Raw genomic sequence first — 17,615 nt, forward strand, 5'->3', positions numbered from 1 at the left:
CCCACGTGCCACAGAGCGGCTAGGCCCGTGAGCCATGGCCGCTGGGCCTGCGTGTCCGGAGCCTGTGCTCCGCAACGGGGGAGGCCACAACTGTGATAGGCCCGCGTACCGCAAAAAAAAAAAAAAAAAGAGAGAGAACATTATACTTTAGAACACAGGCTTGAATCAGAACTCCTGGGTTCAAATCAGAGCTTCACAGAAAAGCTCTGGGATGGTGGGCAAGTTACATAGCCTTTTCTTTCCTGGTTTCCTCGGTTGTAAAATGGGGCCGGGGGAGCGGTAATGATTAAATGAAATCAGACTTAGGAAGCAGTGAGAGGAGTGCCTGCTGGCACGTTAGCTGTAATTAACGTCCTCGTGTAATGGGCAAAGGAAGTGACTTGCGCTGGCCGAGCCAGGAGCAGGGGCAGGGGCAGGATTGAATCCAGGCCCAGGAGACACTGAAGTGCATGCTGGTCTCACCATCTTCTTTAGCACCGAGAAGAAAAGGACTCCGCGTGAGGTACCACAGAAATTTGAGAATAACCTCTCACCTCTTCCTTGGTGAGAACGTCGGTTCTTTTTTTTAACATATTGCGTCCAAATCCTATGAGATTATTCCTGTCTCTCAGATAAAACAAGTGACTTAGAACTATTTTTTTTTCGGCTGCGCCACGCGTCTCACAAAATCTTAGTTCCCCCGCGGCAGTGAGACTGCGAGGGAATTCCCAACTTGGAGCTATTAAGTAATGGCGTCTATACTAGAGTCACCAGCAGACTCAACACTGGGTGCCCAGACCCCTGGGTTTGGTTTCCAGAGGTTCCTGGAGCTCCCCTCCCCCTCTCACCTTGCCTCTGCTCCCCTCCAGCCACTCCCACCCGAGTCTGCGCCCACCCTTGAGGCCTACCTGTCTGTGAGACCTTCCTGGCTCAGACAGTACCCTTCTTCTCAAACTTCCATTTCCTGAGATTCCTAACAGCCTTCAGTCTGTTTGCCAGGGGACAGTTGTCTTCCAGCTGTTTTTTTTTGTTTGTTTGTTTGTTTGGCAGTATGCGGGCCTCTCACTGTTGTGGCCTCTCCCGTTGCAGAGCACAGGCTCCAGACGCGCAGGCTCAGCGGCTATGGCTCACGGGCCCAGCCGCTCTGCGGCATGTGGGATCTTCCCGGACCAGGGCACGAACCCGTGTCCCCTGCATCAGCAGGCGGACTCTCAACCACTGTGCCACCAGGGAAGCCCATTCCAGCTGTTTTAATATCTTTAGTCACTTCCTAAGCAAGACTGTAAGTCCCCTGAGGGCAGGTCCATTCTGACTCCTTATTCCCACATTGTTGTCCAGACCTGGCACATGGGCACCCTGGACGGCCAAGGTCTCTTAAAGTTCCTTTGACATAAGGTCTTAGGATTCCAAGGCTAAATTGACGTTTACTCAGAAATAAACATCGGTATTAGTTGACGAGAGTTTAGAGCCAGCTCTCCCACCAGCTTTCTCTTGTAATCCCTAGAATATATGTTTAGGCAAATTGATTCCCTCTCTGGGCCATTTTCTCCCCATCTATGAAAGGTAGGCGTTGACCCAGGCCCTGGTTGGTGGTCTGGACGATTCCAGCAAGTTGGCACTTCTTCCTGTTGTGGTCTCTGTGCTTCCTTTTTCTCCAGCCATGCAGCACAGAGCTCCGTCGTGGGCTGGGCATTCCTGCAGCGCCTGTGTGAGTGTGGCCGCCGCTCTGTAACGTTATACAAACGTAATCATATGCCAAGGGACAGGATCCAGGGTTGCAGTTATTTTGGGACGTGCAGGAGCCTGTGGGAAAATGCTGGAACATGTCTGAGTCACCCAGGCAAATACCTTTCTTTCCGTGTTCCAACATGTTTTGAACTTCCAGGCGGCACAAAAGAAGCCCCAGCAGGGCACACACGCCCTTTGTGTCTTTGTGCCCTTCCTGGGCTGCACCTCTGTTTCTCGGCTGTGTCCCTACATTCTCTGAGCGCTGAAACGTTTGCATGTGGAGGGGTGCGAGGTGGGGCTGGATTAAGCCCTTGGAGGCCCTAAGCGTGGAAAAAATTGTGGTGCCTCCCCACAGTGTAATTCAAAATAAAAACAACCGTAAGCCTCAAAAGAAGAGTAAGGATGATCTGAGTTTGCCCTGCTCTATACTCCTGTTGCTTTTTTAAAAATTAAAAAATTCCTCCAGCTGTGTGTGTGTGAGGTTGGGCGTGTCCCTACTTTCCTGATACTCAAGCTGCCTGTTGTCCAGCGCTGCCCACTAGCAACCAGTGGAGACCAGGAAGGGCTGCTTCAGTCCCGGGGGAGAGTCCTGAGCAGGGCGAGGAGGGTCCAGGAGCAGAAGAGAGAGCAGGAGAGGCCAGAGCTGGTGCCATCCGCTCTCAGTGGGAAGGGGGGGAAGGCAGCCACGGGTCACGTGCTCAGATCCCCATACTCGGGCGCCCAGGACAGTGGGGGGCAGAGTTCCTGGAGCCTCTGGAAGGCTGTCTTTTTTTTTTTTTTGTATTGCTTTAATTTTTATAATAATTTATTCTCATGGCAATAATTTGTGTGGCTAAAAAGGCAGTTTTAAGGAGGTACAAGGAGGTGGGGAGGGCATGGGAAAAAGAATTCCAGGCAGACAGGGCCTTTTTCTAGAACACTCCCTTTCCTGTCCTTTCCTGCCCTAGCCAGCCCTCCACCCTGATGCCCTGGGTTGTCCACAGCCCTGTTGCTGAGGAAGCAGGTCTCCTCTGATCCAAAGAGAAATCCTACCATCGGCCCCTCCCTGTTCCTGTCCACCTCACCTCTCTTTCTCTCTCACCTGGCTCCTTCCTTCTCCTGAGCCTACAAAGTACAAACCAAAAAGAGGCATTTCCTCCTTGATCCCCAGTTTACCCCCCTTATTATTAAATACCTGGGAAGAGCAGCTGAGTCTACCTGGCCTCCCAGGCTCTGCTCTTCCTGCTGCAGTCCGCCCCCTGCCCGCGCCTGTGGCCCGAGCTGCAGTCCCGGCACAGCGGCCTGGACTCGCCCCCTCCCCTGCGCACTCTTACAGTGAGGTCTCCCAGGCTCCCGTCCCCACCCCACAGCTCCTATCGCTGTGTGACGCTTAGTTTTCTGTGTCGGCTTGGCTTGGTGATAGTGCCCGGCTATTAAGCAGACACTAGCCTAGGTGTTGCTGTGCAGGTATTCTGTAGAAGTGGGTGGGCCTCCTAAAATCAGTCGAAGGCCTTAAGACCACTAACAGATTTCTTGGAAAAGAAGACATCCTGCCTCAAGATTGCAGGGTCAGCTGCCGCCCGAGTCTCCAGCCTGGGGACCTAACCCACAGATTCCCCACTTGCCTATCCCCACAATCGCCAATTCCTTAAAATCTCTTTTAAACACACACACACACACACACACACATTTTCTGGGGAACCCTGACTGATGATACATACTGTTTACATTCTCACTGGGTCACTGGCTTCTACTTCCCAGACCCCAGTCACCTCTGGGTCTGTGTTTCTGGTACCTACTTTCTCCTGAGCACCAAACTTCTGTGCACAGTTGCCTTCAGGGCACACAGGAAAGTGAGCAGTCACTTGATACCCTCCAGGAACCTAGAATCTAAACTCCAGGGTTCCTTCAGCACCAACAGCGCTGTCACAGCACAAGCCTTCAGTGGGGCACAATCCCAGATGCTCACGGAGGCCACCAGCTGGAGGAGCAGCAGAGCCAGCCATCCCAGAGGGCATGGCTGGGGGCAGATGCCACCCTCCTCAGTCCCAGCCCATGGTTGCCATGTGAGGACATGGGTCCAGTGTTGTAAGAGCTTTCCAATTTTCAAGCAAGGCCAGAAATCTGTTTCTGTGAAGTCTCTCAATTTTTAAATATTTTTAAATGTTAAAATCCCCCAGCAGGCCCAACAAAACCCATCTGCATGCCAGATCTGGCCTTCAGCTGCCAATTAGCAAGGCTCAAGTCCAACTGTGCTATAAATACTTAATTCTGTCTCGGTCCCTCCGTCCTTCCCTCTGCCCCTGGGAGTTGAGAGAGCAAGGCCTGTGGCCCAGGTTCTTGGACCACTGTGCCCTGCCTGGGGTGGACCATGTGACCGGGAGAAGTGGCAGCAGAGAGGCAGGGCTCAGCTCCCTGCTCCCCTTCTCTCCATCTTGTTGAAATCCTGCTTTATTCCCCACCGCATCCACGGCTTTCATCCTGCCCCTCAAGACCGCCAGCAGTGCCCTGTGGTGTCTGCTTCAGAGCTGGCCTGCCTGCGAGTCCTCCAGCCCCGACCGCTCTGTGCCAAAGGACTCAGGGGCTGTCTCCTGGCCCCCTCGCGCAAGCACATTCAAGTCCCTCCTCTTTTCCTGGCCTGCGCTCTTCACACACGGTTTAAGGGCAGCGGTTGGGAGTCGGCACTGGCGTCAGATAGGCTGAGTCCCAATCCCAGCCTCATCACTCAATGGCTCTGTGACCTTAGGACAGGTTCGCTAACCTTTTTGAGCCTTGGTTTCTCCCTCAGCTAAATGGTGGTAATAAGAGCACCTCACTCTACATGCCTTAACACATCTAATCCTGGGGACAACAGTTTGTCCAACTGAGAACATTGTTTCCACCATCCTTCCCTACACACCACCCAGTGACGAGGAGAAGGGGCCAAGGAGCCGTCCCACAGTCCTTCTGGTCTCCAACCTCAGGATGGTATCTGGGCAGAGTCCAGGGGAGGGGTCATCAAACACATCTCGGTTTCTTCTCTCCCAGCCCTCACCATCCCTCTCTGCAACCCCCCGCTCAGGCCTGGATTATGTCATTTTACAGTGCGTTCCAGGCGGGGATTTTACAGTTGCAAGGAACAGGGAACAGAGACCCCCTCCCCGCATAAGATCTCAAGCAACAGGGTTTACTGCAAAGATCTTTGATCCCCAGAACCCAGGAAACACCCAGGCCAGGCCTTGAGAGGATCAGAAGCTGAAGGAAGGCTGGGATCCAGAGTGGCCCAGGGTCTGCCATTGGACTTAGCTGCCAGCTCTCCCTGAAGTTGCTCTGCTCTTCTCTACCCAACAACGATTAGGACATAAGAATCAGGGCACATTATGCCATCAGGGAAGCACTCAAGTTGGCAACTACTGGCCATTCCAATTGCCATGAGATGGAACCTTTGGGGAGAATGACCTCAGCAAAGAGACCAGGAAACAGAGTGGTTCCTGGGAGCTGGAATCTGCTCACAGCTTCTGGAATCTACACACAGGAATATAGAAATGGGGGCTGTAAGAGCACACTGACCCTTAATGCCCCTGGCAGTTGGTATCTAACAATGGCAGTCACCCTTCAGGGCCCTTCAACACTATGTATATGGAAGGGTAATGTTTAAGGGGACAATCCAATTCCAAAACTGAGACACAAAAAGGATGCCCCTTTATACATTTCTAAACAAAATGTAAGCAAAGTCAATCCTAGGTGGTGGGATGTTGAGCCAGACAGAGCATGTGTGAGGACCAGCTCATGACCTAGATCCTTAAAGGCATACATGCCCAGCCTCACAAAAACCCCCCATGCCCACGTGCCTTCCTAGCATCCTCCCACTGATACGGGAAGGGTGTGACAGAACAGACAAACTTCCAGCAAAAAGGCCTCGGTTGGGAATCAGTCACATGGAAATTCACAGTGGACAAGCTCCAGGAGGAATACCTACAATGTGGCTCTTTATGGCCTATACATTCTTGGAACATGCCAGTGTGGGAATAATGTGAAAAGCAGTGAAATCACACAGCTTTAGGAGACCTTATCACCTTCCTCCTCCTTCCATCCCTCCTAGAGATATAGCTTCTATACACCCAGAACTTCAGTTTACATAGGCTCCTCATGGCCACATGGTCTTTCTTCATATCTGAACCATTTAGCTTCCTCTCCCCTTGTTCACCGTTTTATTATCTACATGTCTTTTTCTTTTAAATTCGTATACCATACAATTGACCCATTAAAATGTACAATTCAGGGCTTCCCTGGTGGCGCAGTGGTTAAGAATCCGCCTGCCAATGCAGGGGGCACGGGTTTAATCCCTGGTCCAGGAAGATCCCACATGCCGCGGAGCAGCTAAGCCTGTGCGCCACAACTACTGAGCCCGCACGCCTAGAGCCCATGCTCCACAACAAGAGAAGCCACTGCAATGAGGAGCCTGTGCACCGCAACGAAGAGTAGCCCCCACTCGCCGCAACTAGAGAATGCCCGCGCAGCAACAAAGACCCAACACAGCCAAAAATAAATAAATAAATTATAAAAAACAACAACATTAGAACATTTTCATCACCCCCTAAACAAAACTCCACACCCATTAGCATTTACTCCCCATTTCCTCATAACCCTCTCCCCACCCCCAGCCCTTGGTAACCATTAATCTACTTTCTGTCTCTACAGATTTACCTGTTCTGGACATTTCATATAAACGGAAGCATTCAATATTTGATCTTTTGTGACTGGCTTCTTTCACTTAATGTAACGTTTTCAAGGTCATCCACATTGTAGCATGAGTCAGGACTTCACTCCTTTTTGGTGCTGAAAAACATCTGTTGTGTGGTTACACCACACTTTATTTATCCATTCCTCAGTGTATGAGTATTTGGGTTGTTTCCACGTTTTGGCTATTATGAATAATGCTGCTATGAAAATCTGTGTGTAAATTTTTGTGTGGACATATGTTTTCATTTCACTTGAGTATATACCCAAGTGAATATACTTGCTGGGTCACATGGTAACTCCTATGTGTAACTTTTTGAGGAACTGCCAGACTGGTTTCCAAAGCGGCTGCACCATTTCTACATTCCCACCAGCAGTGTAGGAAGGTTCCAATTTCTCCACATCTCATTCTTTACATATCTTAGTGAAATGTTTGAGTACAGATTTGGCTGACAGCTCATCTCTCAGCACCAGGAGATATAGTTCACTGACTAGTCCACGGATTGTCTGCCTTGGGTTGGATATTCAGCCTTGGTCAACTCAGCTAGGGCCAGGGTGATGAAGCAGAGTAACATGTTCAAAGCAAGGCTGCAGAACGCCCATACCTTCAGCACAGTCCGTGGGGAGGAGAAGAGGTTTGAATGACTCAGTTCCCTAAAGGCATAGTGCTTGAGGATGAGACCAGCTTCATCTCAGGACCACACACACCCAGAGGGCAGCTGGCTACAGAAACAAAATGGTATTGCTTTTCTTGGGACTCTAAACAAGGCAAATTAGGAGACCTTGTAACTAGTTTTATCTGCTTCAACCAATGCTTTGGGGTCCACATACAGTCAGGTCTCTAATGTTTCCAATTAGTTGCTGGAGCACCTGCGTGCCCTCATGGGCAAGAAGCCCCGTGTCTTCATCACAAGGCCTCTCCTTTCCTCCCTGAGTTACCCAAGAACCTCAGGAGGCACTCAGGTCAGTGGGCTCCACCCTGCTGCAGGTACGGAAAGAGAGAGAGAACAGGAGGTGAGCTTTTTTCACCAGCTAGTGCCTCATAGCCACCCCGGTGTTGCCATTGAAAGCAGGCCCTTCCTTGTTGGGTGGACACTTGCTCCTTTTGTAGAGACCTGGCCTGGATCCCTAAGGCAGGCCACCACCTTGGGGCCACATTCCAGGCTCCACGTTCAAGGCTGTCTTGGATCACACTGATACAGCCAACAGCTGGATCCAGGACTTTCTCCTCAGCCATACCCTGTGCGGGACCCAGCATGTGGTCCCCATGAAGATGCAGCCCAAGCTTGAGGCCTAGGAGTAATGGACACGGACCTTTCCAGCTCATTGGGTCGCAAACTCACACACCTGTTAGCATAAGCCGATAAACAGTTTACTTAACACAAAGAATATGGCTGCTGAGAGGGGTTCACAGTTCACCTTCCTTCCCAGGTGTGATGCAGAACAGGTGTTTATCACCATAACAAGACTCTTCTGAACACCTTCACCTGAACAAGCGTCTTAGCCAACTTCAACAGAACGCAGCTGAAACAGTCAACCAACTTTTACCCATGGACCTCCACCTTTGGGCCTCCAGGTATGTCCTCCTGTGAACCTTCGCTAAGCTCCTTGCCGCCCCCCAACAATCTCCCCACCTTCACACCCCTGGTCTCCAGTTCAGATTTCTCTCACAGAATTTCCCTTGGGGCCTTTGGTATTCTTTTCTGTTGGCAACCTTTCATCTATCCCAACAGGTTTCCTGTCTTTGAATCTCAGAGAGAAAGGCCTGGGATCTGGAGATTTCGCCCTGGCAAAACTCCTTAACTGTCAGGCAAGTTTATATTCTTTCTCCCTGGCAACCGGATTTACTTATCAGGAGGTATTAAGGGAGAAACGGGCTTCATCAACCCTTTATAAACAAAGTTAACGTCACTTTCCACTCATGGCAATGAGTGCCTACTTGCACAAAATCTTCATAACTAAAAGAATCTACACGGAGACTCTTGCCTGAATAATGAAAGTTCTAAGATGACTCTGGGTCTGCCCTCCGACACAATCATAATTATGGCATAATTTATAAATTACTCCCAATAGGTGCCCAGTTATATTTTTAAAAAATTTAAGATAATTTTGGTGACTTATTGGGTGACAAAGTTCTTTCAGATATAAAGAGACAAAATGATCATTATCCCCTATATATATATATTTTGCGATACGCGGGCCTCTCACTTTTGTGGCCTCACCCATTGTGGAGCACAGGCTCCGGACGCGCAGGCTCAGCAGCCATGGCTCACGGGCCCAGCCGCTCCTAGGCACGTGGGATCTTCCCGGACCAGGGCACGAACCCGCGTCCCCTGCATCGGCAGGCGGACTCTCAACCACTGCGCCACCAGGGAAGCCCCCCCAATATATTTTTAAACCCTGAGGGTTTAGAAATACTAAAAACATGGTAACTCTTCCATTTTGTTCATTATATTTCACCCTACCGATCAAGATTTGATAAAATACATAGTTTAAAAGTAAAGTAACATTTCATAATAATGAAATAACATTTCATTCATTTCATGAAAGGTTTTAAGGATTAAGTTTCTTCGAATGATAAGAGAAAAGAGGAAGTAGGAGGTAGGAGGAAGGAGGGAGGAGGAAAAAGAGGAAGGAAGGGAGGGAGGGAAGGAAGGAGGGGGTCCCAAGAATAACATTATCAATTAGTACAAAAGGTATGGCTGAGACGGTTTATTTTATTATAAATGTGATTTTACTTGTGACACAGTGGAATGTGAAGCTCGAAATACTTCTTTAGAGCTAAGGCTTTACCAAAAGCTATTTGAAACTTGGAAATCTCCAGGGAAGTTCATTTATGAGCACAGACTGAAGCTGGCAGCTTCTGGCCTGGGTGGACTGTGGCTATTAAATTAGGCCCTGGGATCCTGAGATCCTGGCTCTTCATCCCAGCATCCCCAGTGACTCACTGTGTGTATTAGCAAGCCGCTTCCCCTTGGACTCACGAAATACAGCTTTGTTTCCATGATTGCTAACAGAGGACTCAACGCCACAAATAACTAAAATCTGAGGTCAGTGGTTTAACTCCTTTGAGCGGTAGGGGGCGACTCATGACTGCGCTTTCCATTTTTACCCCAGCCCGAAGAAATCCTTTCCTGCTTTCTCAGGAAGTCATTCTTGTGACTGTGGGCTGCATTTCAGAATGAATTCCTTCTTTCATTATTTTTTTATTTCTTATAATACAAGTGATACACTAACAGAGATCAAGGCCTTCCTTGAAAACCAAGTAAAAAAAAGCAAGTACAGGATGTGGTGCTGGTCTAAGATTAGAACATAGCCATGCATTCATTCATGTTTTCATTCCATGAATAAATGAGACACCCCCATTTTCTAAAATTGGGGAGATTTGTGAATCATAAATAATCTAATTCACAATCTGATTAGAATTCTATTCCAGTAATGGAAACTGACCACACCCATTGAGATGAGAGGATATGGCCCACTCATATCTTGGTTGGTTTCCTAGCAATGTAAGCCTGACTTTGGGGGGAAAATGCAAATGGTCTTAGCACTTAATGCCAGGCTTATTCTTTCATAAGGAGCAGGGTCAAAATAAAATTTCCTCGTAAAAGACAGAGCTATTTTATCCTTGTCTGAGAATGGAAAAATTAATGATGCGTCATGTTTACTTCTTAGATGACTAGTAAGACACCCCACCACCCCACAGCCCTCTCCCGTTGCTCTTGATGGTGGCAGTAATTATGGGAAATCAGAGCACCCATCATCATTCCTGCCACTGGGACTAGAGATGCCCCTCTCCAGGCAAAATGGGCAAGGTATGGGCAGAGAAGAAACTCAGCATCATGGTAAGGCCTAAAGCCTGCCTTTGAAAGACTTGAGAAAAGAGTCAGAAGCAACTTCCTCCCTCTGTGGAAAGCGATGGTTCCATAATGGCAGATTGGCAGATCAACCCTCCTATCGAGAACAGCTAGAAAAGCTGAACAAAACATCGAAGACGTGTTTGAAGGTGAGCTACCAAGATGGTGAGGATTTGAGGGCCAAGATCCTAGAGAAAAGGGTTAACAGAGAAGTTGGTTTTGAGATATTTTCCCATTCTTAAGAGGCAGAGGCGTTTCCAGCATCTTATGCTAAGGGGACAAAAATTGGAGCCCAAGGAGGAGGAGCCCAAGTAATCACCTTAGGCTTTCAGCTGGGACTTCCAAAGGGCTACAGCAAGGAGTGGGGTGAAAATAGAGAAACCCTCACAAAGATTGAAGTTCAGCTTCCAGTCAGCTCTATTTCTGATTGGCAAGTTTATATTCTTGCAAGGTTTCTCAACCTGAGTGCTATTGTCATTTGGGGGCAGCTAATTCTCTGCTGAGGGGGCTGTCCTGTGTTGTAGGATGTTTAGCAGCATCCCTGGCCTCTACCCACTAGAGGTGCCAGTAGTACCCCCCTCTCCCAAGTTCTGACAACCAGAGCTGTCTCCAGGCATTGCCAGTGTCCCCTGGTGAGCAGAATCACCTCTGGTTTAAAACCAGAGTGTAAGGGTATCTGCCCAGACCCTACTGCCTGCCAGAAGCAAAAATAAATCTTACCATCACCCGGAGCCTCAAATTATATCTGTAAGTTTTCCTACATGATATCCAGCACCTGATAAAAACATCACTTTAAAATAGATGACAAAGTTGACAGACATAAAAACAAATAGACACAACCACAATCACAGCGGGAGATTTTAGGACACATTTCTCAGGAACCGATGGAATAAGCAGGAAAAAAATCAACAAGATTTGGGCAACAGGGTTAATAAACTGTGAAGAAGGGAGAGTTTCTAGAAGGAAAGAATAGGGCAGCAGGTCCAGTTCCACAACGGTGGGGTGCAGGGGCTGGAGGAAAGGGAGGCATTAGGGGAGATGGACAGAGATGGGGAGAAAAGGAGTGTCTTTGTGGGCACCCTTATTCTGAAGGCCTAATGCTATAAGACCTCTTCACTGTGGGTGGTACAAGGGAACTGCCTAAGTGCAGACATTTCTTTTGTTCCTTCCTCTAAAAACTATACTGGCTGCTCTGTGAGATCTCCCAGCATCTCAGTCCACAACTGTGGCCTCCATCACATTTAGTGATGTTTGTGTTAGCAAAGACTAGTAAGGCAGGCAAAGGAGTGGTAAGCACTTTCTGATCAACTGGGAGTGTGTCTCCAACAGGAGAAGCTGAAATTCTCCTCCTCCCGGACCCCTGCCATTGAGGTACCACTGAATATCACCAGACTTAGAGTCCTATTGTCTGAGAGCAGTTTCCAAATCGGGAGACAGTAGGACTATCTGATTCCTGTTACCACTCTCCCCTCAATATGTTAGCAAGAAGCACTCCAGGACACAGAAGAGGGGCCTGTCCCACCTGGGTTACGCAGGTATTGTTGATACCTGCTATATGGCAGATGTTGTTCTAATTGCTGCCAAGACACAGAGAGTATAATAAGACTGGGATACAGAGATGGATGAGACCCATCCTTTGCCTCCAGGGAGCTCCTCCCAGTCTAGCAGGGGGGAGGGCCAGAGCAGCAGCAAAACAAGCAAACCAATAGTTTGAACACGGTGTGCTGAGGCTCTGCGTGACGGAACATAGTATGCTAATAAAATGCAGGTGTAATGGGACTCGAGTGGTTCGTGGAGAGAGAGGACAGTAGATATGGGGAAGCTGGTTTAAGCATCGTCTGGGGAGCAGGAATAAAGTGAACAAAAGTCTGCAGGTGGAAAAGTATGAAGTTCATTCAGGGAAATTTTCACTCGATAGTTATTGAGTGCCTACTGTATACCAGGCGTCATGCTAGGAGCTAGATGTACATCAGCAGCAAGACTCAGCCCTTCCCTCTAAGTTGCTTAGGGCTGATCCAGTAGGGGAGTTTGAAAAGGAAACAGGTGATTTCTGGGCCTTGCTGGGGAGAAATTCTACAGTGAGCTGTCTGGAGTAGCTGGAGCATGGAATGTATACAAAGAAGTAGTGGGAAATAAATACATCTGTCAGATTACCTAGGGGCCATATTATGCCTTAAAACTCAAGGTGAGGCCTTTTTTGGCCAAATTCGATTGATAATAGGGAGCTACTGAAGTCTATTGAGCAGGGATTGGTGTTTTACACATGTGAACTCATTAGACAAGATGCTGTCTTGTCCTTGACCCCTTCACCAGGGCCAAATCAGAGCTCAAGGTGGAATGGACAGCAGCATGTGTGTGATTGATAGGACGGATGTTAGGGCCTGAGTTCAAGCTTGTGGGGCATGGAGGTCCCCTGTTAGTATCCATCCTACCCCCACTGCCTGGGAAGATCAGGTGCCTGGCCTGATGGAGGGGGAAGGCTCAGCAGCTGACACCCTCAGTGTTTTTCTGGAAAAAAAAATTTTGTGACACTGACCCCTTATAGCTAGAAAGGACATTAGAGATTTTGGGTACAGCTCTCTCATTTTCAGATGTGGACATCAGTGTCCAGAGAGATTGGGTGACTTCCCCACAGGTAAGGCAGATCTCACAATAAACCTGATCACCAATATGGGCATCTGATGTTGTTACCTGCTCACTGTTTCCCCTTCTGCTAACAGAAGAACCGCAGTTTTGCTTTGGGAGAACTCTGATCCCCCACTCTCAGGCCACCTGGCTCAGCTGGGGCCTTTTTCCTTTCTATACCATTTCTCAGGCTTGGCTCATCAGAGCCCCAGCACCAGCTCTGTGGCTTTTGCTGAAGCTATGAGAATCTTTTTCTGGGGAACCTGGAGCTTCCAGGGCTCACTATGCAGAGAGAACATGCCACAAAACCATCAATCAGGGGAAAACAAAGCTGAGAGGTGGAGAGAGTGAGACCAAGGTCTGATAACATAGTTTGAACCCCTGGATCCAGCCATGCCTGATGGATATTGACTCCTGGACTTTTTTTTTTTAATTAACTAATTTATTTATTTATTTATTTTTGGCTGTGTTGGGTCTTCGTTTCCGTGCAAGGGCTTTCTCTAGTTGTGGCAAGCGGGGGCCACTCTTCATCACGGTGCGCGGGCCTCTCACTGTTGCGGCCTCTCTTTTTGCGGAGCACAGGCTCCAGACGCGCAGGCTCAGTAGGTGTGGCTCACAGGCCTAGTTGCTCCACGGCATGTGGGATCTTCCCAGACCAGGGCTCGAACCCGTGTCCCCTGCATTGGCAGGCGGATTCTCAACCACCGCGCCACCAGGGAAGCACGGCTCCTGGACTTTTCAGTATGTGAACCAATACATTTTCTTATTTGTTTTGTGTTGTGTTTCACTTGCAAGTGTGTCTGAACTAATACGTTCCTGACTTGCGTTCCTTTTTCCTTTTGAGCCACAAATGCTAATCCTTGGGCTTCTCCGGCAGGGTCACTGAGGTCTGTGACACAATTTCTTTCCCCATCTATTACTGCCTTCTGCTGTGGAGACTCTCCAAGCAGAACAGTGATGGCAGCAAGGAGTGAGTGAGGCAGTTAGCCATGGGCCTGCAACACGGAGAGGAGGCTTGGTTTCTAAAGACTTGGGCCTAGGGAGTTCCTTGGTGGTCCAATGGTTAGGACTCAGTGCTTTCACTGTCGTGGGCCCGGGTTCAATCCCTGGTTGGGGAACTAAGATCCCGCAAGTGACACATGGTGTGGCCACAAAATAAAAATAAAATAAATAAAGACTTGAGACTGCATTTCATTCATCTCAGTGGATTTCTGTAGTAACATCAACGTTAGCAGAAATACAGGCAACTTGTTCAAATGAGAAACTAACAAAGATATAGATAATTCATCATTTTTGTCTCTTGTTTTCAAATTATATGTATAATATGTGTGTGCATGTGTGTGCAGGTATACATATTATACATATATTAATATGTGTGTATATATGTATGTATATATAGATTATACATACATGAGTAAGTGATATATATATATACATATTCTGATTTTAGAAGTAATATACTACTTCCATTGAAGAAAATTCAGAAGGCAAAAAATATATGCAATGAAGAAACTCTTCCATAATGTTAACACCCAGGGAATACTGCTATTGGCATTATGTTACATTTACCTTTACTGTTTTTTCTATACATGTATAATTTACAAAATTATCAGGTTGTATATTCAGTTTTGAGTATTGTTAAATGAAAAAGCAAGCTGTAACATGTAAAAGAATGAACTTAGAACACTCCCTAACACCATACACAAAAATAAACTCAAAATGGATTAAAAACCTAAATGTAAGGCCAGACACTATAAAACTCTTAGAGGAAAACATAGGCAGAACACTTCATGACAAAAATCACAACAAGATCCTTTTTTGACCTACCTCTTAGAGAAATGGAAATAAAAACAAAAATAAACAAATGGGACCTAATGAAACTTCAAAGCTTTTGCACAGCAAAGGAAACCATAAATAAGACCAAAAGAAAACCCTCAGAATGGGAGAAAATATTTGTAAATGAAGCAACTGACAAAGGATTAATCTCCAAAATTTACAAGCAGCTCATGCAGCTCAATAACAAAAAAACAAACAACCTAATCCAAAAATAGGCAGAAGACCTAAATAGACATTTCTCCAAAGAAGATATATAGATTGCCAACAAACACATGAAAGGATGCTCAACGTCACTAATCATTAGAGAAATGCAAATCAAAACTACAATGAAGGGCTTCCCTGGTGGCGCAGTGGTTGAGGGTCCGCCTGCCATTGCAGGGGACACGGGTTCGTGCCCCGGTCCGGGAAGATCCCACATGCCGCGGAGCGGCTGAGCCCATGAGCCATGGCCGCTGAGCCTGCGCGTCCAGAGCCTGTGCTCCACAACGGGAGAGGCCACAACAGTGAGAGGCCCGCGTACCGCAAAAAAAAAAATAAATAAAAAAGAAAAAGCAAGCTGTAGAAGAGAAGGTGAATGGCAGCTTTTTTGTTGTATTTATGTGTATATCATATGTCTGGGAAATATATGTCATACTATTGATATAAATAGATTCTCTCTGGAATTGAAACACAGGAAACTTTTACTTTGTAAGCTCTACATTACTATATTCCCTGAACTTTTTGGAAAAACTATGGGTTTCCCTGTTTTTGTTTTTTGGAGTTTTTTTTAAAGCATTTTAAAACAATTTATTTATTCTTGGCTGCTTTGGGTTTTGTTGCTGCGCGTGGGCTTTCTCTAGTTGCAGAGAGTGGGGCTACTCTTTGGTGCAGTGCACAGGCTTCTCATTGCAGTGGCTTCCCTTGTGTAGCACGGGCTTTAGGCGCTTGGACTTCAGTAGTTGTGGCTCAGGGGTTCTAGAGCGCAGGCTCAGTAGTTGTGGCATGCAGGCTCAGTAGTTGTGGCATGCGGGCTCCAGTGCACGGGCTCAGTAGTTGTGGCACACGGGCTTAGTTGCTCCGTGGCATGTGGGTTCTTCCCGGACCAGGGCTCGAATCCGTGTCCCCTGCATTGGCAGGCGGATTCTTAACCACTGTGCCACCATGGAAGTCCCTAAGGGTTTCCTTTGTTATCTAAATAAAGGTAAATAGCAATTTCTTTAGCATTAATTCCTCATTCCTTGTTTAATTTCATTCATGCAGCTGAACATTACTATTTATTCCCCAACTCATCTGCTAAAACCAGTGTTTAAGTGAGCTGTATCAAAACAGCCAGAATATAACCAACTCCATCGTTTTTTTTTCCTTTGGCTGTGCTGCGTGTCTTGCGGGATCTTAGTTCCCGGACCAGGGATTGAACCCGGGTCACCTGTAGTGAAAGCACTGAGTCCTAACCATTGGACCACCAGAGAATTCCAACCAACTTCATCTTTGAAGCTCTTTATTAGAGCCGGGTGCTGATAAAGTCCAACGGGAAGCCATCACATACGGCAGTCAAATGTTACCAGGCAGTGACTTAGCAAGTCTGTGAGGCATTTGACATGACATATTATACATCGAACCCAAGCTGCTAAAGGCCTGATAGAATGACATGGTGGATTAAGACAGAGCACAAAGTCTTTGTGGCTCCTCCCTTACTAGGAAGCATGATCAGCGGGGCAGCTGAGAAGAGACCCACTCTGACCTGGGGAGCGGATGCAGGTCAGATGCATCAGTGCCAATGACACTGGGCTCATGGGCTCTGTTTGAGGATGATCTCACCACCCACCTCTTCTGAGACCTTGCTTTATCCATTATCTCAGCTCTCTCGGGTGTCCAACTTCTCTCTCTCTCTTGATTTTCCCATCAGCGTTAAAATATCCTTAAGTCATTCTCATCACTCTATCCAGTTAGTGCCCCCTCTCTCTCCTCCCTTGCAAAACCAAGTTCTGGAGGGAGTTGTCTACACTCACCACCTCTACTTCCTCACTTCCTGTTTTGCTCAAGTTCCTTTGGAATAGAGACACTTCTGGCTGGCACAAGGGAGCTGCCTCTTGCAGGAACACACTAGAAACCATGTGCAAATCTAGACATAAGACACTGAAACAAAGCTGGTCCCATAGAAACTTGGAATACGAATTGCAAGCCCATCAGGATCAGATGTTCCTCGTCTTTCCTCCCTTCCCCTCCACTCTTCTCCCTTCCCCTTTCCTCCTCTCCTCTCTCTGTTTCTCTCTGACCATCTCTTCTATTCTCCCCTCTCTCTACTTCTCACCTAGCACCATCCCATAGTGACCACTCCAGCTCCAGTCAACCTCAGAATCTTTAACCCAGCTCCCACTGTCAACAGACAGATGCCCAAGAGAGAGGGAACCTAATTAGCCTAGTAATTTCCTCAACAGAGGAGACGAGCCAAGTCTCTGACCTCATATTACAGGACGTGGCTATTTAGGGCCAAAGGATCATGCACGGGGCAGCCTCCCTTATAAGGGGCTGCGGAGGGGGAGAGCAGCCCATTAGAAGCATCTTTGTTTTCCTCCCGTTCACTCTTCAACCCAAGGCAATTGGCTTATGTGCTCAGCAGTCCAGAAGCTGCTCTCACCAAGGTCATAAACAAGGTCTCTGTGGTTGAATCCAATGGCTAGTATTCATTCCTTTCTGTCTATGAACATTCCATGGCTTTTAAAACTGTTGACCCTTTTCCTGTTCCTTTGCATGCAACTTCCATGACATGGACACTCCTTAATTCTCCCCCTACCTTTCTGGCTGCTTTCTTCCAGCCTGTCTTGTGGGCTCCTCTTTCTCTAGCTCTCCTTTCTTTTTTTTTTTTCTTTTTATTTATTTATTTTTGGCTGCGTTGGGTCTTTGTTGCTGCAC

This window comes from Neophocaena asiaeorientalis, unplaced genomic scaffold (assembly GCF_003031525.2).
Source record: "Neophocaena asiaeorientalis asiaeorientalis breed wild unplaced genomic scaffold, Neophocaena_asiaeorientalis_V1.1 scaffold85, whole genome shotgun sequence".
In the NCBI taxonomy this organism is placed as follows: domain Eukaryota; kingdom Metazoa; phylum Chordata; class Mammalia; order Artiodactyla; family Phocoenidae; genus Neophocaena; species Neophocaena asiaeorientalis.